Source organism: Triturus cristatus, chromosome 9 (genome assembly GCF_964204655.1).
Source record: "Triturus cristatus chromosome 9, aTriCri1.1, whole genome shotgun sequence".
Taxonomy (NCBI): domain Eukaryota; kingdom Metazoa; phylum Chordata; class Amphibia; order Caudata; family Salamandridae; genus Triturus; species Triturus cristatus.
Window position 1 is genome coordinate 839,301,474 of NC_140592.1, and position 23,341 is coordinate 839,324,814.

The window sequence follows — 23,341 nt, forward strand, 5'->3', positions numbered from 1 at the left end:
TCCATGAGGTAAGAGTCTTTCAATTGTATAAATGTATTAGTCAATGAGCCCACCCGTGTACTGTGTAGAGCGGTAGTCAGCTTTGACTGATAATAAAGTTGTGAGAGTGCCTTTCGAGGGGTCCTCCTGCTTAAGTTAACAGGGTCGGTCCATAATTCCAGTAGGCCTAAATTTTCACATAATCTCTTTATGTATCTTAACCAGGGGATGTTACTGATGTTCGGTAAAGCCAGGAACTCCTGCAGCTCGCTTCTATAGTCACTAAGTTCCTGGCTGCTCCATAGTCGTTGCCAAAAGGTTAGGGGTTTTAAACCAAGTTCCTCAGCGATTGGCCTAAGACCTAGGTCCAATCTCAGGGGAAACAATGGGGTACTCGAAGGGAGGGCCACCAGCTGCCTGAGAAATTTATTCTCTGTGATTGTTAGGTTTTTAACAGGAGTATGGCCCCAAAGTTCCACCCCATATATAACTGAGCCCCGAGCTTGGGATTTATAGATCTGTATCATGGGGCCCAGAGGGCGATATATAGATTTACCCACCATTCTAGTAATACCCCCCACTTTCTGTGATAATTTCATGTTTGCCTTAATCGTATGTGTCCCCCATGTCATTTTCTCATTCAGGGTTACCCCCAAATATTCAAATGTGGAAACCCTCTCCAATCGCACTGTGCCTAGCAAAGGGTTAGGACGTGTTGAGGGGGTAGGGTTCAAAATCATAAATTTTGTCTTGGAGGCATTAATTTCGAGGCCCCTCTCAGTACAAAATTGCAAGAACCCGTCCACTATCCGTTGAATTCCCATGGGGGATTTAGACAGCAGCAGGGTGTCATCTGCAAACATTATGGTGGGCACCCTGTTGCCATTCAGTTTAGGAGTGTCGATGTCTTCTATCCTGGACAGGTGGGCGATTACCCAGTTGACAAAGAGGCAAAACAGGGTGGGTGCAAGCACACATCCCTGCCTCACCCCCCTGTCAACGGGGAATCTTTCTGTTAAGCCCCCCATCCTGCCACACCTGACCCGCGCAAAGTTGTCCTGGTGTAATTTAATCAAAATGGCCAGGATATCTGGCGGGACTCCCAGGTCATCAAGGACACTCCAGAGTTTGGATCGCGGCACCAGGTCGAAGGCGGCACGCAAGTCCACGAACACCGTGTACAAGCTGCCCCCCTCGACAAGTGACGTCCTCCAATAAATAAGATTAAGGCGAAAAATTTGGTCCATGGTAGATACCCCCTTTCTGAACCCGGCCTGGTATGGGCTCATGGTGGCGGTTTCCTCTATCCAGTTCTGTAGACGATCTAAGATGAGCCTTCCAAAAAGTTTTTGCGACACATCTATCAGGCTGATGGGCCTGTAGTTGGATGGGAGCAGGGGCGAGCCTTTCTTAAAAATCGGAACCACCTCTGCGCCCAGCCAAGTACAGGGCACCTCCATACCCTTCAGAATCGCATTGAATAGTACCAGGAAATAAGGGGCCCATATATCTGGCTCCTGTTTAAAAAGGTCACCCGGGACACCATCCAAGCCAGGTGCCTTGCCAGTTGACAAGCCTGATATGGCAACCCGGACCTCTTTTTCGGTGAATGGGTCCCCTTCCAGACAATTATGTACAGATGGAATAATACAGCCTCCATGCCCTGCTTCCACTGTATACAGAGACTGGAAATGCTCCTGCCAGATCTTGGAAGAAATATTTGGTTATATTGCCGAAACAAGTTCCTCGGAGCCTGTGTTGACAATTCGCCAAAACTTCCGTGAGTTCATGGAGGCTAGGGAGCTGGCAAGTTCTTCCCATTTATTCTGGTCCCACTCAATCTTGGCATTAGCAACCAGCTTCTTGTATTCACGTCTCCTGGCTTGGATCTCAGGCCTACTTTTGCGATTCTTAATGCTCGACAAAAGATCCCTCCTTGCTCTACGGCACACTGCATTATACCATGTGCACTGGTTCCTTCCACCCCCCCTCCTTGGTCCATTATTGAATAGGTCTGCAGTCAGAGTCTTAACAACTTCTTCATGGTTCAGCCAAATTTGTTTATTTTTTTTCCCCTGAACTGGGTTCATCACTTAAAGTACCCATTTTTTCCAATATGGGAATGAGATTATTATAAAACCGAGGGAGCTTGACTGTGCTTGCAACTATTTTTTCCCACTTGATTCTCCTCCTATTACTTTCAAGGACTAGATCAGGGTTTGTCTTAAGCGATTCTACTTCCCCATGATCCCGTCCAGGAAGGAGAAAGTCCAATTCCAGGGCATTATGGTCGCTGTCTTCTCTATCTATAACCCTAAAATCAATAACACACGACCACAAGGATAGTTGCACTAAAATATAGTCTAATCTTGATTCCCTACCTTTCCGATTGAATGTGGGTTTACTCGGGATATCAGATTTAACACGCCCGTTACAGGCCCTCACCCCATGTTTCAAAGTTAGGGCAGTAATCTGGAGTGCTAGTGGGGTCCAAATTTTGGGCGATATAGATACTATCAGTGGTACTCGCCATCTTGCATCTTCCTCTAAGAAAGCCCCATCTAAGAGACCAGCTAAAGGCTCAAAATGTGAGTTCAGATCCCCACCCACTACAAAAGGGATCCCCTTAGGGAGTTCAGCAAGAAGATCCGACAATTCGTCAATGGTGGAGGACTCCTGAGAGATGGTAACCGGCCTTGAGTATACATTTACCACTGCTAGTCTGCAGCAATAAGACCATTCCAGTAGAACCACAAGTATGTCTTATGATGCCACTGGGAAACGCGTGGCCTGGCATCCCAGGTGAACTGCGACCCAGGTTTCAAGGCCTCCCGATGGATGCCCCCTTCCCCCCCATTTCGCGGGAATGGAGAATACTGCAAAACCCTGCCTCGTATGTTCCTCCCTCTACCAAGTTTCCTGGAACATGCATAAATCTTTGGAATCAGTATATTCAATCCATTCCTGACATTCAGACTTACTTCCCAGACCTGCCACATTCCATGACAATATTTTTAGTGGCAGGGGCCTATTGTTCGAAATAATAGTGTGGGTGGAAACATTCCCTTTATCGCTGGCCATGATCTCTGGATATGTTGGGGGGTGGCTTGTTTCATCCCCCACATTGTATCGTGGCTCGCCAATGGAATTACTCAGATCCCCATGGTGTTCTAGGGCATCGGGCAACTCTATCTCTAAACTAATTCCGTCCACAGCCTCCCATAATACAGAATTACACTTCCTGCTTGTGTATGTGTGCAGTCAAACTACCATGTCTAGCTGACTGTACCTGTTCAACGTTGGAAGGTAAAATTGCTGAAGGGATCTCCGGGGATGGTAGTCTTGCTCACTAACGCCCCAGTTGCCGCCCCTCCTATGGCAAATTTCCCATCCCTCGTTGTCCATGTTTGTGGTGTAGTGGGCTTGCTCCTGTCTTCTAGAGTTGGGGAATTCTCTCCATCCTCTTGCCAACCCCCCACCCAATCTCTCTGGATGGGTGCCTTGTGCATTAATTTCAGGGTACCCTTGGTATTGGCTTCTGGGATGATGAAAAACTCCCCTTCTTTTGGTACCTCCCCACCCGGCCGGTCTTTGTATCCAAGCCCCCCAGGTCTCATCCTCTCTATCATATACCAGAGAGGGGTAAAAAAAGGAGAGTGGTAAAGATTGAATGGTAGTCCCCTCATCCTCTGAGAACCATCCGCATATATGCAGGACGGTCCTATGGTCTTTAAAACTGACTATAACACAGTCACCATTTATGGATTTAATTGAACTACCCAACCAAGGGACCCTTCGTACCATAAGGACTGCGCTCGATATGCCTTCCGGGAGCGGTCTGTATGTGCATAGCCAATTTATCACCTTATTCTTAAGAGAGGCGGTGGATTCTTTAGAGGTAGCGTTCAGTTCTGGTACCCCTGCTAAAACAACAGTATATGGGGCTGCCTCTGGGGGAAGGTGTACTGGTCTAGGCTTTTTCCTCTTACTGACACCCTCGGTCGTTAGTTCTCCAGTGTTCGATATATTAATAGGAGCAGGATCGCTTTCCCTAACTTGCTTTGCACTAGTTGGAGGGGAAGATGGATGATTATACTGTTCTACAGGATTTTTTGGAGCATTTGCCTTCAGGTGTGTGTTGTTACTTATAGACGGAGTAGGTTTTGCCTGCTGCGCTATATGTGTGGCGCTTTTAACCTGATTTGTAGCCTGAGATGGTCCCTTTTTTGTCTCTCTGTCGGGAACCTTGGTCCCACCATTGTTAGTTACTTTAAAACTGTCAGCTAATTGCACTGTCGACTTTTCTATGGCCACTAACCTAGCTTCCATTTTTATTATCTCTAGTTACAAAACGGTTAAATACCGGAGGGTCAAAGGGAACATATTTAAAGACCGCACAGGATTGAATCCCCAAACAAAGTACTAAAGACACTGAAAATCCTGAGGTCTAAAATGGCAAAGAAAAAAGGTGGTGTGTGAAATGAGGAACAAAAGCCTAATGTACGTGGTGCAAGGGCGAACCCTTAGAAACGTGGTAGTTCACTCACCCCGGGTAACAAACCCCATCACATAGGATTCTCATCCCAAAGAAAAATCTCAAACTCTCAGGGGGCAGCAGGGCCCTCAACGAGAGGTAAGAGCTTAATGCTGTTTGTGTTATGCACCGAAAGGTGGAGTAAATCCACATATGAACTGGGTGTGAGTGGGGGGTGCAGTGCTGATGAAATAGTAGTGCAATAGGAGTGTGTTTAAAACTAGTTACGGGACGGCCAGGAGGACTCTCTTGGACACCGCCGTACCGATGCTAGATTAAAAGAAGTGAAAGCCCCACTAATTCGATGTAATCAATGGAGCAATGTACAAGATGGTGGTCAACATGTTTCAGCCGTGGCGCCTAACTTGGCTCGGCTTTCATCAGGACCTGGTAAGCTACTGCAAAAATGAAAAAATGACGTAACAAAGGATACAGAGGGCACCCTCAAATTTGCTTGTAGGGTGTGCGTCTCCTCAAGGATACAAACATCACCTAGACAAAAAAGACTCAGTGTAAGAATGTGGGTCATAATTGCTCAGTAGTGACAGGTAAGAATGTATAAACTAAAAGCAAGTACCACTCACCCGTATAAACTGGGTGGAAAATGGACCTGCACCTGGCAACCGCTCAGGAAGGAACACCGCTCTGAAAAAAAGATGTAAGACTGCTAAAGAAAGGGGTGCTTACATATCATGAGCGAGTGTGAAAGAAAGTGAGTGGGTCCTCTAACAACGCGGGAGACTGACAAACGTGACCCATCCTGTTTAATCGATCAGAGCAATAAGGAGTAGAACATGTCTAGACAGTTGTAAAAGAATGTCGCGATCTGCGCCCAGCCCGGTTCCCCGACGGAGAGGTAAGAGATTTTTTTGACGCTGGGCACATACAGTCCCTCTTTTCAGTTCTTTTTCTTTTGATTTATTGATTTTTTCTATGAAGGCGACCAACCCCTCACCTTCCAGCGATAAGTTTGGGCGCAGATCGCGACATTCTTTTACAACTGTCTAGACATGTTCTACTCCTTATTGCTCTGATCGATTAAACAGGATGGGTCACGTTTCTCTTACTGGCCTTTCCTGTTGACAAGCTACGATCATTGCACCCAACGGCATTCCGTGCATACGCTGTTTTTGTCAGTCTCCCGCGTTGTTAGAGGACCCACTCACTTTCTTTCACACTCGCTCATGATATGTAAGCACCCCTTTCTTTAGCAGTCTTACATCTTTTTTTCAGAGCGGTGTTCCTTCCTGAGCGGTTGCCAGGTGTAGGTCCATTTTCCACCCAGTTTATACGGGTGAGTGGTACTTGCTTTTAGTTTATACATTCTTACCTGTCACTACTGAGCAATTATGACCCACATTCTTACACTGAGTCTTTTTTGTCTAGGTGATGTTTGTATCCTTGAGGAGACGCACACCCTACAAGCAATTTTGAGGGTGCCCTCTGTATCCTTTGTTACGTCATTTTTTCATTTTTGCAGTAGCTTACCAGGTCCTGATGAAAGCCGAGCCAAGTTAGGCGCCACGGCTGAAACATGTTGACCACCATCTTGTACATTGCTCCATTGATTACATCGAATTAGTGGGGCTTTCACTTCTTTTAATCTAGCATCGGTACGGCGGTGTCCAAGAGAGTCCTCCTGGCCGTCCCGTAACTAGTTTTAAACACACTCCTATTGCACTACTATTTCATCAGCACTGCACCCCCCACTCACACCCAGTTCATATGTGGTTTTACTCCACCTTTCGGTGCATAACACAAACAGCATTAAGCTCTTACCTCTCGTTGAGGGGCCTGCTGCCCCCTAGAGTTTGAGATTTTTCTTTGGGATGAGAATCCCATGTGATGGGGTTTGTTACCCGGGGTGAGTGAACTACCACGTTTCTAAGGGTTCGCCCTTGCACCACGTACATTAGGCTTTTGTTCCTCATTTCACACACCACCTTTTTTCTTTGCCATTTTAGACCTCAGGATTTTCAGTGTCTTTAGTATTTTTTTTCCATTTTTATTAGCCTTTCTTCCATGGGCTTAAGAGGTTTCTTATAAGGGCACCTATATCCGCGAGAGTAACGTCCTCCTCAGTGGGCTCTAGTAAATTCAAATTAGCGTGAGTGCTTATCTCCCCCGGTAAATTGAAGTGCATGGCCTCAGCTCTATCAATTTGCGTTTTTTCCCTGATGTTTAAACAAGAACTGTTTAATAGCGGATACGGGGAAAGTTTTGAGGTATTCAGCTTTCGAGCACCCTTATTCTTGGGCCCTCCTCTCTTTTTCGGGATTGCTCCTTCTCTAATCCCCTTTCGCTTGTTCACTTTTGGGCCTGCTGGATTAACATTATCGGGGTCTGGGATGAGGTTAGTAGTAAGTATGGGGTGAGGTTGAGCAGGCGGGAGAGTTAGCATACTAAGGTCTACAGAATCGCTAGGGTCCTTCATGCTTAACTGGGAGGTACAATTTGATATATCCAAAGTCCCGGAGGGATCACTTGTGCCGGCTTATCCCGTGTCCAACACAATAAGTTCTGGGCTTACCTCAGGAGACTTTGCCTGAGCCAAGGGACCCATAGACGATCTCCTCACCCAGTCCAATTCCTGAGATATTCGCCTCTCAAGGAGCGTAATGTCCTCTATTAATAGTGACCCAGCTTTCACGAAGTAGTTATCCAATGTTCCCTTTGTTGCAGCTGCGGCAGCCGATGCACTTTTACTCCTTGTTTCCCTTGTCGTCATCTCTAGTGGCAAACACCAACAGTAACCCTCGAAATCCAAATGAATTCCCCGGATGGACCAAGGGGGGTGGCCCAGGCCCAGCCTCTCCCGTCCTCTAACGCCTCAAACGGCCCGCCCTTGCCCCGGGCTGCGTCCCGCTGGCGCGTAAGTGATCAAGGGATTATATAGTAAGAGGAGGAGGAGCTGAAGGAGGGGCCGGGAAGAGTGACCAGGTGCGCTGAGTAGATCTGGCAGCTACGCACCCTGGACCTCGCAGTCCCAGCAAACAGACAGCCTCCGAATGTAATCACCCTTTGATAAAATGACCCAAAGGCTCCTCGGTGAAGGGAGAGTGAAAGAAGATAAATCGCCAAAGTCCGCGCCTGCGAGCGGCTCCCGCGAAGCGGGGGCCGCGAGGGTTTTTGTAAGCGGAGGAGCTGAAGGAGGGGCCGGGAAGAGTGACCAGGTGCGCTGAGTAGATCTGGCAGCTACGCACCCTGGACCTCGCAGTCCCAGCAAACAGACAGCCTCCGAATGTAATCACCCTCGATAAAATGACCCAAAGGCTCCTCGGTGCAGGGAGAGTGAAAGAAGATAAATCGCCAAAGTAGGAAGTGCTCCACATTCTTAAATCACTTTCAGGAACATTTGGCTTTTTCAAGAAACCAGCAACGCAGAAAGTGGTTGCAAGACTTCTGTGTGATTGCTGGACCTTGATAAAGCAGCAATGAGGGGCAATTCTAAGAACTCTGCTGCTTTACAAACATCTACCATTAAAAAAACGCCTTCAAGGGAGGCCCCAAAAGAAAGCAAATAACCCCCTACGGGAACATATGCATGCCACTGGCATTTTGAAGTGTCAATTAAAGACCACTATGAATAGAAGGGGGAGTAGGTTGTCCGAAACACTCTCAGTGTGCAGTTCAGCATATCAAGTGCATCCAAAAGTACATTTTTCAAATGTGCAAACCTATGACCAGAGAGCCAGTAAAGAGCTGGTGTTTTACCTCTATGTAGCAACTCTTTAATTATTGAGGTCTTAAGCAGTGCTGAACGAGCCTCCGAGAGTGGCACTGGAGAGGATGATAAACATTTAGTTGATGCCAGTCTAGCTGACACCCTGGACAGAGATGGCTTCTGTGGAACAACACTGATGTAAGAGCCTGTGAAGGCAGACAGTTAGAAGAAGGGAAAGTCAGGACAGAAGCCACTAGTGTTTCCCAGCCTAAAGGGTCTCGCCCTCTCCCAGGGAACAGAAAGGGTACCAAAGCAACAAGGCCCAGTTCTGAAAAGTGACATAACAGCCTGCCAAAAAAACTGAAACAGACGGATCTTCAGATGGCACTGTAAACTCCAAGCTACGCTTTCCCAGGACTAGGATCGGCTCCAAGGAAAAAGAGGAGGGAGACTGAATTAGGGAACAGTGCTGCAGAGACTTTTCACTTCCTACACAAAGACAACACTCTGTCTTTTGCATTGGGTGTCTTGAGTGTTTTATGAGAAGACTCTTTGGAGGGCTGCACTTTGCTGAAGACCTTTTTTAGGGAGGGGACAGGGACAGTTATTGGATCTTTTCATGTGCATGGGCCAGTAGAACTTGGCCTTTCACTCCCTGATGGCTTTCAGAAGCAAGGAGGCATATAAGTCACGGTGGGACTGTGATCAGGCCCAAGGCATCACAACGAGATGTTATGTTACGTTATGTGAATTTGTAGAGCGTGGCTAATCATCCTTTAGGGTATCCAGGCGCTATGTAGGGCAGACATGAGGGGAGGAGATGATCATGCCTGTTTCGTCTGGAAGAGCCAGGTCTTGAGGCTCCTTTGAAAGTTCATGAGGGAGGGGGAGGTTCTTAAGTGTTTCGGGAGGTTGTTCTAGGTCTTGGCTGCGAGGTATAAGGAGTGTCCTTTACTTCGGGTCTTTTTGATGCGAGGGAGGAGTGCTCTTGCCTGGGACGAACATAGAGGGTGTGTGGTGGATTGGCAGAAGTTGAGGCGGTGGTTGAAGTCAGCTGGACCGATGTTGTGGAGAGCTTTGAAGGCATGTGTGAGTAGCTTGAACTTGCAACTTTCCTGGACTTGGAGCCAGAGGAGATGGTTGGTGTGTGGTTATATTGCATGATGTTCAAGAGGAGTCTGGTAGCGGCGGCCTGGGTGGTTTAGAGTTGAAGTAAGTCCGGGCCTTGTTCTGTAGCATGAGAGTAAACATTATTCATCCAGAACAGCTGTTTTACTGAGACCCAGTGCATTTTGGGCTAAATAGCCCTTCTTCAGGGGTAGCTACAAGTCCAAATTAAAAAACGCTATTAGGCAGGGTGCACTATATCTTTTGGGAGGGCATATCTGCATGAGCAGATATGCCCCTGCAATATCCTTGTTGATTCCGGGATATTGTACGTGGCCATGGTATCTATAGTAAAAACATGGGCTGTACATGCGTCGTTAAGGGATCCCCAATACCATGATGGCTTCACTGAAACATGGGATGTATGGTACCAAACATTTAGTATAATATACCTGCATGGATTCCAATGTCAGTTTTATTAAAAAGTGCACACAGAGGACCCTTTAGAGGGGTCCCCTGAGACCTACCAATCCTTAGTGTGGTCACAGACTGGCCTGAGCCAGCCTGCTACCATCATACAGTGACCTCTTGGAGAGAGTACCTGCGCACTCTGAGGCTGAGAACAAATGCATTTCCTGGGTGAAGGTGTTCACACCTCCCTCCTGGTCAGGAAGGGCCATCCGTGGTAGGGATCTTCAAGGGCCTTGCCGCCTCTGTAATGCGACGCCAGCCTCTCCTGTTAAGAGAGAGCAGGCCCCCTTCTTGTCCTCACCCCCTTTCTTGTTGAAAGACAGGCGGGAAAACTTACGAAGAAAAGGAGGTGTGCCCCCTCTGCCAGCTCCACCCCTAAGGGGCTGAAGGCGAGGGGAAGAACACTTTTCAGTGTCCACCATCCTAAAAAAGGTGGGACCTATCCAATCAGGACTAGGTCTATGTCCCCCTCCCACAGGTAAGATGCCTACTGGCCACTACCTGTCACTCCCTTGTAACAACCTTAAATCTAGTATTTAGGTGTCATCTGCAGACCCTGAACTTCAGTTCCTGATGGCCAAAGAAGAGCCAGACACTACAGAGTCGCACCAGCAGAGAAGACTGCAGAGACCAACTGACTGGGCCCCAGCCCTACCGGCCTGTCTGCAGCCCTTGATACTCCTGCAACAAATGATGATTCGTCCTGCATCCCAGCGATCTCCAAAACCTTAGGAGGACTGATTGCCTTCAACAAATATCAAGAATCCTGAGGACAGAGAACCTGTTCACCAAGCAACCATCTACAAAGTAAAGACTCTGTGACCTGAAGAACCGCAAAGCCTGCCCCGGTTCCACCTCTGCACCCACCGATTCCAGCCCGAGTCCAAGTGGCCCACCGATTCCAGCAAGGTTCCCCAGCATTCCAGCGCCAGAGTCCACCATGTGCTGATCTCTCCCGGACTCCTCAACGTCACCTGCAGGTTCTGCCCAGACCCCCCCTCCCACCTTGTCTTGCTCAGGTAAGCAGTTTCTGACACCAACAGGCACCCCTGCACCCGTCCATCATGGGCCTAGGTGAAAAGGACAAGAGGTGTCTCTACATCCCTGAGCATTGCAACTTGCCTCTACAGCTGTATGTTTCCAGTGACCAACCTCCTGGCCTGAGATTGCAGCCCTTGTTCGATTTGGCTGTTCTACATCGCCCCGCATTGGGCACCCGACAATGTGTTGGCACCCTACACCCGGCCACACTTGTGCCACTGGCGGTGTAGTGTCGGTGCAACTTTGGGCCCTGTCCAGTGCTTGCGTAAGCCCCCGGAGACTGCCCCTCACCCCCAAGTCGCTGCTCCTTACCGGTAAGTAGCCTCTGTCCGATTGCCCCTAATCCCCATTGATTTGTATTGGGAACCCGACCTTAAACTTCCAACCTGCACCGGCTGCCCGATGTACAGCTGGTGGTGCACTGTTGGTGCTGAATTGAACCTTGTCCAATACGGACTGTAAATTCTGAAGATTGGGCTTGTAAATTGATGTTATGCCTATGTATGTTGAATGTTTTCTTCCTTCCATAGGTTAACATCGCAAAGCCTGAAAATTGGACTAGGTGTCCAGTTTTTAAACTGAAAAGTATTTTTATTGAAAAATGTACTCACCTATGACACAGCTCTGTGGGTCTTCAAAATAAATATAACCAAGTATTATTTTTATAGTTTGGTATTGGGATTCATTTGTTGTGTGTGTTGAATTTATTGGCACTGTGTGTACAACAAATGCTTAACACTAACCTCTGATGAGCATAACTGCTTGCCCACACCACGCCAAAAGCGAGCATTAGAATTATCTACTTTAGCCTCTGTAAAGTCTCTGGGGAACCCTGGGCTCTGTGCACACTGTACCTCATTTTGATATTGGTACATTATATAGAAAGCCAGCTTCCTACACTGTGCCTAAGGATGTCTTAATAATTAATAGCCTCCCTTAAAGCTCTGTACGCAAAACTCTTTTCATTTGATATATTATGATAATCAGAAAAGCATGACTTAAGGAGCGATACATTACTCCACACGAAAGGTCAGGGACCATATCATGAACATCTTCAGCAACCATGCTCAAGTCCAGAAAGGGTACAAGTGCTAGGGTAGCTGAAACTGTGCTTTCTAAAGCGCATACATGAAAATCTTTGCTTTAACGTATGAGCTTGAAGAGGCAATCACAGTTCTGTGTTTCCTAGGATGTGCTACAGACAGCACAATTTGATCCAAAACAGGATCATGGGCCCATACTGAGCCTGCATATTGAAGTAGAACATATTATTGATGCATACCCAGGACTACAAGTTCACCTTTCAATCCTACTGCCTCCAAATCAAAATGAAGTTTGGAACTGATGGTGATAAAACAAGGTCTGGGACTTGACAAAATCACCAGTACAACCTATGGTGACTCCATTTAAGGTAAGCATATGGAGATGTGCTTTTTGTTAATGCTGCAAAAACACAATGTTAATATAGCTTGGGCAATGCTCACACAAGCAAAGCAGGACCACAGTCCCGCAGTGCTTTCAGACAAAGACCCACATGCTTAGTAAAAATGCTTGCTTAACAGTCCTTCACATAAACGTACAATCCTAGAGGCATGGCCTAACATTCATGATGTGAACTGCATAGGTATATGACCAAAGGCATCTTACAGATCATGAAGTTTTTTTCACTACCACACCAGTTTCTTTATATAACAGCAGAGTGCGCTGTCACCCAAGACCCTGCAGCTAACAATATGCACAATTTCTTAAAAGGCTGCTCCCTTAAGATCAAGCAGGGCAGAAATAGGTCCAGATGTGACACCAATACCAGATTTAAGTTGGTAATTTGTTGGTGTATCGGGACAAAGAATAGTCAGTGAGATACTAGCTTGCAATAGAAGAAAGTGAGCCCCCAATATTTTTTGTGAATCTATTGTCACTTGTCTGAAGAATAGTAGCAGCGTGTAAGCGTAATTACAGCACGATTGGTCAAAATAAGACACTATTTGATTGGCACAATAACACGGCAAGAAAGGTACAGAATGACTGTCACTAAATTTTATTTACAGGTCACACGTGCAAATGACATGATGGACACTTTAGAGAAGCGCTATCACGCTTCGTCAGGACTTATAACCACTAGACATATTTTTCTCTTTATCCTCTTGTTTATTCACTATCACAATATTTGGGAGGACAAATAATGTAGGAGATCTCTCTTTCATATATTGTTTAAGTTTCATTTTATATAGTGCGTCTGAGGGAATTTTGTTAAGAAATGTGTAATCACAATATTACATAGATACGATCGACTTGACTCTTGATATGGTTGAGATATACTAGCATTAAGGACTCTGTCCTCAGATTTATATTTAAATACAAAAGAAATTTACTCGACTAACTGACATAAACGTTAGTTCAGACACTTTCACATCTAAGAAATCCTTTAGAGGACACTCTAAGATGGCGCCCAAAGCATTGACTGGTTTTGGGCTCATTACTTGAATTCTGACGCAACTCTCGCGACCGTTGTATTACTCACAAGCTTTTAATGGGCCAGATGGGTGAAACTGACACTCGTACTCGAGGACCAGACAAGAACACGAGAATCGATACCACCGCTGCCGAATAAGGTGAGAAAGATAGAATAGTGGTTGGTTACAGAAGGACAGAGGAGGTTTAGATTTAACTTGCGTGAAAGGACAATAGAATGTCACAGAGAGTTTTCATTTTTTATACAGAGGACTTTTCTCTTCTGTTACATTTATACGTGGACATCGAACACTACATCTGATTCTACTTTATCATATGACACATACTTTTTAGAGATAATTTGAATTCCGTCACTAGATAATTTGAAGATGGCGCCCTCTATTTTTCACTTCATAAGGGGCAGTATTTTGTAAACCGGAGGCTTAAGAAGAGAAACTGACGCCACCATTTGAAGACATTATAGGCTGTACTTAATTTTAAATGAATTAAGGAAGTTGTAAATTAAAATGTTGTGAGGCGCGGAGGAGGTTGTTTTGAATACCGGCTTCACTGGACTATTCATACATGATTTTGTTCGTCATTCTTTAATGTCTTGGACACACAGGACGACATACTTAGCGCCTGTAGTATTCGATAGCGGAATGCACGTCTTTTCTTTCAAATTGGAAACTTAGACTATAGGGGCTTCACGGTGTTTACCTGGACTGTGAGAGTAGTAAATTCATCGATTAATATTGGAGTAATAGTCCGTTTATATATGGATGTACTTTGACTTCTATATAATTTTATCTCAAATAACCAACAATAGGTTTTCTCTTCTTTACAATTTATAGATGACAGAATAAGACTTTGGATTTCTATCACATTTGGGACGTATTATTTTACTGCCCTCACCTACATATCTTGTGGGTTGGAATTATCACCACACTATAAGTAAGTTGCATTAGGATCCTATATCTTTAATTCTTACTATCGAGACCTTTTCCTCCTAAATTTCTTTTTTTTTTTTTTTAACAGAATTCCAACTTGCTCCCATTTCTTTTGTTTTGATGTAGTGATGTCCTTTATATTCACTTCCATTCCACTGGAGCACCCCCTTTTTCTCACTTTACCAGTCTTATCATGTTTTTTCTCGAAACACCACGATGACCTTGTTTTCCATATGGCCCTTTCTATTTTTCATGTTGTTTCCTTCACTTGTTTTTGCAACTCCTAGATCCGTTTGCTTGCACTGGTTAACAGTTAGGTACACTAGTGCTTCTTTCCGTACAACACAAATGTTGATTACGTACTTTATATTTTATTTAGCCTCGAAAAAGTCGCTGGGTTAATCTCCATGTTGGCGACGAAACACGTGTTGGCATGTAAATCTGTATGTAAAGACCGAAAAGGAGAAACAAAGAAGGAATAAAGAAGAATAAAAGAACCAAAGGAACGTGTACAATATACTGCTTACATTGTCTTGACTTACTGTTGCTACTGCTGTCAAATCTTTATCTTTGCTGTGTGCTGGGGCTACTGTTTTTTGTATTACAAGTGTAGCACAGGCTGCACGAGTTTGAGGGAGGCTGGTGGTTCTCCCCGCCTTACAGCACCATTTACTGATATATACGCACAGATAGTGGGTGACTTCACCTTGTAGCGCCGTTCCCCTAAAAAGTATACCACTGTCCTTTCAATTTAGTAATTTACCATGTGAACCTTTTGATTGTAAATTGTGTGTCTTAACTTTATTCTGAGGGTGTTCCAATTAAAGAAAATGAATAAACTTTTTTCATTGGTTGTCAAACTTTGACAAGTATGTTAACTGATTCAAATCTACAGAGCCTATTTGATTCTTAGGTTAATGAATACAAGTAAAAAGACGGTGACATTCATTAAATGTGGGTGAGTTGACAAATATGCGATCACTATTGCGCAACAGTAAAAATGTCCCTGAGTTGTTAGTCTTAAATGCTCAGTCTCACCGTTAATTAATGGAATTGCTCCCAACCCACAAATCAACAAAGAATGCAGCACACTGGCAGTTAATTGATGTTATAAGTGATGTCATAATAATGTAATTTACAATAACATGTCATAACTGCTTTAATATTTATGCCATAAGCTGGACATGATGGGGATGCGTGTAAATATATATATATATATATATGCACCCGAGGCATCTGAAGAGGCAACCGCTGAAACGCGTCAAGCCACATCTTAAATAAATGGTGTTTTCAAGTCCTGCCGTGTCCCCTCATCTCTTTCACGGAAGTAGATATTTTTTGGATATATATATATATATACACAATTTCAATTCCTTGTTTATTCGCTTTCCCTCCATACTCGCGGAAACAACAGGACACGGACTCGACTTTTGCTGGTGCGATATATATTTTTTACCTAGAGCTCTGCCATGACGCGTTTCGGCCTGTGCAGGCCTTGGTCACATGACGCGACTTCGAGTGCAATATAGATATGGAAAACAGACTCATGTTGTTCTTCACATGGTCTCAGCAGAAGACAGATCCATAATGGGGTTGCTCAGCATTTGCGAAACTTACATAAATAATTTACATGAATAGTTGTTTTGTTTGCAAGTGATAAATATACATTCAATTTACATGTATAAATACAATAATAAATACATTTGCAAAAAAACACTAAAATGTCAGGCTGATGTAAAAGTATGTAAAACATCAGAATGTCTAAAAATACCTAGAATTGCAATCTGCACTATATAAAACACATTGCTGCTATTAGCTTTTATTTGCTTGAGTCTGTGTGTGTCTAGCCAGTTGGACTATTATGTTGAATAGGTTGATATACCTCCTACCATCTTTCAACATCTTTGCAATTAATTTTCGCTTAGCTGACATAATACTGCTCAAGTGGGCCTGGTCTACTACATAAGTAAAGTGCAGAGTGCTAAAACCAACTACCATGTGAATCACCCAAATGTTAAAAACGAAATATGAAATATTTAAAATTATTGTGCAAAGAGGGAGCATGCGAATTATGTAAGTGTGACACCCATACATGTTTACCACTAAGCATATTATAATGGTCCATCTACATGTATGGATGTATCTAGAGATGGTATGTCTTTGTGTGCCACTGCATATCATTGTCACAAACATGTGAAGAAATCTCTCTCTATATATATATATATATATATATATATTATATATATATATATATATTATCCAACAAAGTTCCCCAGCTTTGAGAGGGCACTCGACGATGCTCAGCCATCCGGCAATGTAATGCAGCTTGTTTGAATGCTCCCACTTAATTAATATTGCCAACGCGTTTCACGGCCTCTCGCCGCTTCTTCATGGGCTGCTCGGAAACACACACTGAAGCGCGCATTTGGTTTGCATTGTAGGCTGATTTTATTAACATGCTCGCCCCCAGTGGGCGTGTCTTAAAGAGCTTTCTTTCCTGATGCATGATGGACTTAAAAGTTCCCAAATGCGAGATAAAGTTAATTCAATGAGTGTCCATTAAGAGCACATTATTTATTCCTTTTTTCAAACCTTGAGTAGGGGTAGGAACATCGCTGCAAGCTATTTCGCATATCGAGCATTGTGCTCACACGCTCTCGAATAGTTTCGAAATCACAAGCCTCAATCAGCTGGATACCTTCTTTTCCTGCTGACGATGGTGCCCCCTCCACGGCAGGGATGCCGTGCAATAAGTTATCCAACAAAGTTCCCCAGCTTTGAGAGGGCACTCGACGATGCTCAGCCATCCGGCAATGTAATGCAGCTTGTTTGAATGCTCCCACTTAATTAATATTGCCAACGCGTTTCACGGCCTCTCGCCGCTTCTTCATGGGCTGCTCGGAAACACACACTGAAGCGCGCATTTGGTTTGCATTGTAGGCTGATTTTATTAACATGCTCGCCCCCAGTGGGCGTGTCTTAAAGAGCTTTCTTTCCTGATGCATGATGGACTTAAAAGTTCCCAAATGCGAGATAAAGTTAATTCAATGAGTGTCCATTAAGAGCACATTATTTATTCCTTTTTTCAAACCTTGAGTAGGGGTAGGAACATCGCTGCAAGCTATTTCGCATATCGAGCATTGTGCTCACACGCTCTCGAATAGTTTCGAAATCACAAGCCTCAATCAGCTGGATACCTTCTTTTCCTGCTGACGATGGTGCCCCCTCCACGGCAGGGATGCCGTGCAATAAGTTATCCAACAAAGTTCCCCAGCTTTGAGAGGGCACTCGACGATGCTCAGCCATCCGGCATATATATATATATCAAAACCAAGAGTTTGCCTGTTAAAGGAGGGTCCACACAAGGAGGTAAGTATCTGCCTTTTATTCACTGAAGGATGCAGCGGAACAGCAACTCGCAGTACTTCGCTTAATATTGTTCAATCCACCCGACGCGTTTCGTGCTCACACAGCACTTCATCATGGGCTGAAAGTGTTCTTGGTTAAACGGCACAGAGATGAAGCACTACAAGTCCCAAGACGCCACATCAATATGGTCACGCCCATCAAGGCGGGGATTTCAATTATCAAAAGGTGGCTTCAAAAACTGCTGTGCCGTTTAACCAAGAACACTTTCAGCCCATGATGAAGTGCTGTGTGAGCACGAAACGCGTCGGGTGGATTGAACAATATTAAGCGAAGTACTGCGAGTTGCTGTTCCGCTGCATCCTTCAGTGAATAAAAGGCAGATACTTACCTCCTTGTGTGGACCCTCCTTTAACAGGCAAACTCTTGGTTTTGATATATATATATATATATATACACACACACACACACACACACACACACGCACACAAACGCAACATTTACGTGTTTACTACAGCGTAAAGTTCACAATCGAGTTTTAGCCACACTACAGCAAAATTGACATGAGAAAAAAAACATGTTACAGAGGAAACCAAAAATCCTAACAGTCACATAGTCTCTTCAATGTTATTTTACCATACTGCACAAACTTAACCCCTGGTCTTGGGTAAATATATTTTGTTAATGAAAAAGTTCATAGAAAAATAGTCACGGCATAAAGCATAAATGCAGATCATAGTGTATAATGTATTATTGATTACCATTGTTAAGGAAAGGCCGGGGCAATACGACTCACACAAGCCTCTTCCCACATTCTTTTTTTTTTTTTTAAACAAATTTGTATTGAAAATGTCATCTTATCATTGTGCAATCATCGATGCAGACACTGTTATATGCAGGCATATTGAACATGGCCTCTAGGGATCATACAATTACCAATCTAGACATTATTACATTCAGGTCTTATTAATGGTCGCTCACTCCCATTGTCCCTCTCTGTTGACAGATCTCATGCCCTTGCACCATTGCGGGTTTAGTTCTTATTCCCAGCGGTGCCCTTCTCCTCCCTATTATTCGCCCACTATGCTCTTCAACCCTTGCTGAGGTATGGGCTCAAGCCTGCTGCGTCATCTCGACTGCCTCTAACTCCCCCCCCCCCCTCCCTCACCCTGCCAGGCATTTTGTATGGAGCAGCAGTCGATCCTTACTCGAGGAGTGTTATGTGTTCTAAGTCTCTGAGTATAGCATTTCGCTCTTTAGCCTTTATGTGTGTATCTGTGCGGGGGCTCACTTTCTCTTCCTGTTCTTCCCACCTCCACCCATACTGACTCATAGGTTATGATCACCCGCTTCTCTCTCCTGGTCTATCCCCCCTGCAGTGCTTCCCCTGCCTCAGCCTCTGGATTCTTTAGTAGTTCCAGCAGTCCTGCCCATGCTGCTTCTAGTGACTTCTCGCTGCCGGCTTTCTTGGCTACCCGCAGTCTTATTGCTCCCTCGCAATCTGCCCACTTTATAAACTTCCTCTTCCACCTGCGTGAGCTAGGATCTTCCTGTGCTTTCCAGTGGTTTGTGATGTCTCTTTTTGCTAAGATAAGGCCTAAATCCTGGAACTTACTTGTCACCTTATTTTAAGCAGTGTGGGAGAACCAGTGCAGAAGATCCAGGGTTGCGGCCACTTCCCTTTCTGTCACCTCTGCCAACACTGTGGTCACCGCCCACCAGATGTTCCCCATGTCTGGGCAACTCCAGAACATGTGAAGAAATTTCACCCCCTCCTCTTTGCATCGTGGGCATACCACCATTCTTACATTGAAGTACCTGTCAATATGACGAGGCGTGAAGTATGCCCTGTGCAGGACATAAAAGTGAACAAGTTGGAATCTGGTGTTTCTGGTACCCTTGCTTGCTCGTTCTACCAATTCCCCCTATGTTTTTTCGGCAATTGTCTCACTTCTGGTGCAATGTACTGAGGTCTGGGAGTGTCGCATGGCTGAGCCGCCTATATCAACAGGTGACCGCTTTGTATGTCGGCGCCGCAGTTACTACATACTGACACCCTTCTGACGTAGGTGGCTCCGATAGTCCACCCCCCCATTGTTTACTTATCGGCGCTGTGAAGGCAGTATGTAGTAGGAAGATGCCCCCAGGTATGTCGTACCTCTCTCTGAAGTAATTGAAGGGCAGCAGAGTTCCCTCTTCGTATAGCATCCCTACAGTGGACACACCCACGTCCCTCCAGCCCTCTAGTCCTCACCAGTCTCCTCCATTCGGTAGGGCTTCGCACACAGTCAGTAGGATATCCGGGGCATATGGGAACTTAGTCCTGGACCTCTGCAGGCTCCTATTCTAGCATTTACGGATAACTTTTAGTTCGGTATTCATCTCTAACTCCTGAATGGGGAGCGGAAGCACTACATGTGATAGGAGACGCAGGCTTTGCGTCACGTCACCTTGTTGAGCCGTCCCTCTGAGCCGGCTCACCCCCCATTTCGTGAGCCACTGTAGCTGGGCCGCGATATAATAATACTTGAAATCTGGCACTGCTAGTCCTCCTGCTGCTTTTGGTCTCGTTAGTGTTGAGTGCGTCTCCCCGTTCCTCACATAAATGCCGTCATCAATGCCTGGAGTTGTCGAAACATCCCTACTGGGATTCACACCGGGAGCACCCCGAAATAATATAATAGCCTCGGCAAGGTCACCATCTTGAGGAGGGCAACTCTGAATGCTACTGATAAGGGGTGGGTCCCCCAGAAATCAAAGCTGGCTCTCACCCCTCTTAATGCTCTCTCCACATTGCCCTCAAGCCTGTCTGCCCGGTCGAGGTATATCTGGACTCATAGATACGGTTGACACCGTTTCTCCCACAGAACTCCCTTCACCTCCTGTGGCCTTTCTCTACCTTCCTTGGAGGGGAAGAGGCATGTCTTCGCCCAGTTTACCCTAAGGCCTGCTACTCTTTCTAGTGTCGCTAGTAGTTCCCCGGTGCCTTGAAGTTCCTCCCTCTCATTTCTAAGGAATAGCAGTAAATCATCGGCATATAGTGCTATGTGGTGTATTTGTCCTTCTACCGCCAGCCCACAGTAGAAGGATCCCCTCCTAGCTTTGGCTGCTAGAGGCTCCATGGCCAATGCAAACAGCAGGGGCGATAGAGGGCACCCCTGCCGTGTTCCCTGCCCCACTCTGTGGCAGTCCTAAATGAGCCTACCCATCCTGACCCTTGCCCTAGATTCCGTATACAGTAAGACAGTCCATGCCACAAATTCAGACCCCAGTCTGAATCTTCTCATCACTCAAAACAGATCAGGCCATTCAAGGCTATACAAGGCCTTCTCTATGACTACTGCAAAGATGACTGCCTCCTCCTTACAGTAGGAGTCGGCCTCGAGCAGACGTAGTAGTCTCAGAACATCCATCACTTAGTTCCTGGAGGGTATGAATACTGCTTGGTCTCTATATATGAGATCTGACATGTGTGGCAGGAGGCGGGTGGCCAGGATCTTACTCAAACTTTTATAATCCAAATTTAGCATAGAAAGCCTTCTGTATGCCGTTTTATCAGATGGTGGTTTCCCTGGTTTCAGCAGCGGGATAATCACTGCCTCCCTTGTTGACTCTGGGAATCTCCTGAGCTTGAGCCTCTTCCCACATTCAAAAATGATAATAAATAGCACATTATGCACTGCAGATCTACTATATTTAAATACAAAGTTCAAGTAAGTAACTGGAGTATGCCTTCAGACCAGACACTAAGCCAGAACCTAAACTCTGTCTTCATTAACTCTGCAAGGAACCTTTGGCTTATACATATGCAAGCATTTTGTTTTTCGAGTACTTCTTGTTGGCACGAACTTGGGGAATTCAGAAATATAAAAACAAGATACCACAAAACCTGCTACTATTGAATGCTTCAAACGCATATTAATTTCAGGGACTACTGATAGAATGCTACAGAAAGATGCAAAAATTGTGCCTTAACTAACTGAGCCTTGTTTTTCAGCAATGCCACGTCCAGCACTACCCTGTAAGCCACAGTTAGTATTCTTGGTTGCAAGATTGCTCTTCAATCATTGGCTTCACAACCTTCAGAAAGAAAAAAAGGATACTCCATCCTCTTCCTTAAGCCCCCCTCCTAATGATCTGGACATGAATTGGACCCCAGTCGGGTCCCAGACCTGTTTCCAGACCCAGCCCAAGAGGCAAGGGAAACGTAAAGTTTCTGAAAGGCTTACATTTATGGAAAGAGAAAGTGATGAGGACAAGCCAGTGATTGTCAATATCGAGGGTGACTCACAGGACACTGAGATGAGCCTTTCTAACCTGCTCAAAGGGATGTGGTTCCACCACTGCCAGCTTTCATATTTCTGAAGCCCCCGCCTAGACCTGCATGCACCCCTAACACCGTTGAAGTACGCCCTACAGAGTGGCAAACAACACAACCACCTACCTTTAGTTCTTCATGCATTGGCAGTGGCACACTAAAAAAAAGTTATCCTCCCCAGTTTTGGACTTCTTTATGATTAGCAAGCAAGAGGATAACATTGAAATATGCTCCATATGCCATGCGAGTGTTCGTCGAGTTAAGCCAGTTTTGCACTAAGGTGCTGGAAGCCAAATGTCCCATCTGTGAAAACATCACGCAATCCGGTAGGAGGAGCACCTTAAAAAGATACGTGGTGGTGATGAGAGCGGGGAAGCAGGTCAGTTCACAGTGATAGAAGAAGAAGGCTGTCGTCAGGAAAAAAAGGTTGGGGGCATTACATAAAGCAGTCCTGTACCTGTAACATGCCAGCATCACCCACCCCCAAATGGCACAAAACTCAGACACAGCCGTATACAGTGATTTCCGCAGGACCCACTTTGAGTGTATTCCTGAAGTTGCCCGTGTCAGTGGCACCACAAAAGAAAATAATCCAATCTACTAATACGGGCATGTTTAGGCAGAAGGAGCCCTATGAACGCAACCACTCAACAGAACATTTGTACAACAGGGAGCTGGCTAAAAAGTAAGCGCTGGACCACCTTCCTTTTTCTTTTGTAGAAGGAGCAGGATTTTTTGAATTTGTGGCACCCATCTCCCAGAAATTGAACTTTTCCAGCTTTACCTATTTTGCCAGAGTTGCTGTTACAGCACTCCATCATGATGTGCTGCAACTGGTTGCCCAAACTATGTAGCAGAGTGCTGGTCAGACTACCTACCTGATGACAGACATGTGCACCAGTTGTTAAGCAATTGACTACATGTTTATTACTGCACACTGTATCTATTTTGTGTGAGTTAGGACACAGCTATCTGCAGATCTCAGCACTGAAGAAAGTTTTACAGGCAGAAAGCAACAGCAACTATGATCACCATGGACAAACCCCATACAGCTGTAAACATCTTAGAAAAGTTTTACAGCAAGGGTTTTGAATGGCTTTGATTCAGAGATGTCAGAACTGGATTTGATGCCACGGAAAATAGCAGCAATATAGTCAAAGCTAAGGCAGATAGTAGATATGCCAACACGTTGCAGCTCTACATACTACATGCTGCAACGTCTGATTGAGCAGTACAGACCAATCACAGGTTATATCTTTCAAAGAGGAGGGGATGCAAATGGGAAACATATGACAATGTAGGTTGATACATGGAGACTAGTCAATTGCTTGACAAATATTCTACTTCCTAATGAGGTTTTCACATGGGAAGTCAGCGAGGGCAGTACGATGAGCCAAGCAATCCTGTTGTTGCATCTGCCACAGGACCAGTTAAAAAAGGTGGCGCATAGGGTTGCCTGA

The 23,341-nt window shown here is 45.2% G+C and overlaps 1 protein-coding gene across 1 annotated transcript in view; it reads right to left on the minus strand.

The window, feature by feature from the left end:
* TDRD9 (tudor domain containing 9) overlaps window positions 1-23,341 on the minus strand; it is a 2,714,501-nt gene that overhangs the window by 1,382,827 nt on the left and 1,308,333 nt on the right. The gene's annotated exons all lie outside the window — the stretch shown is intronic.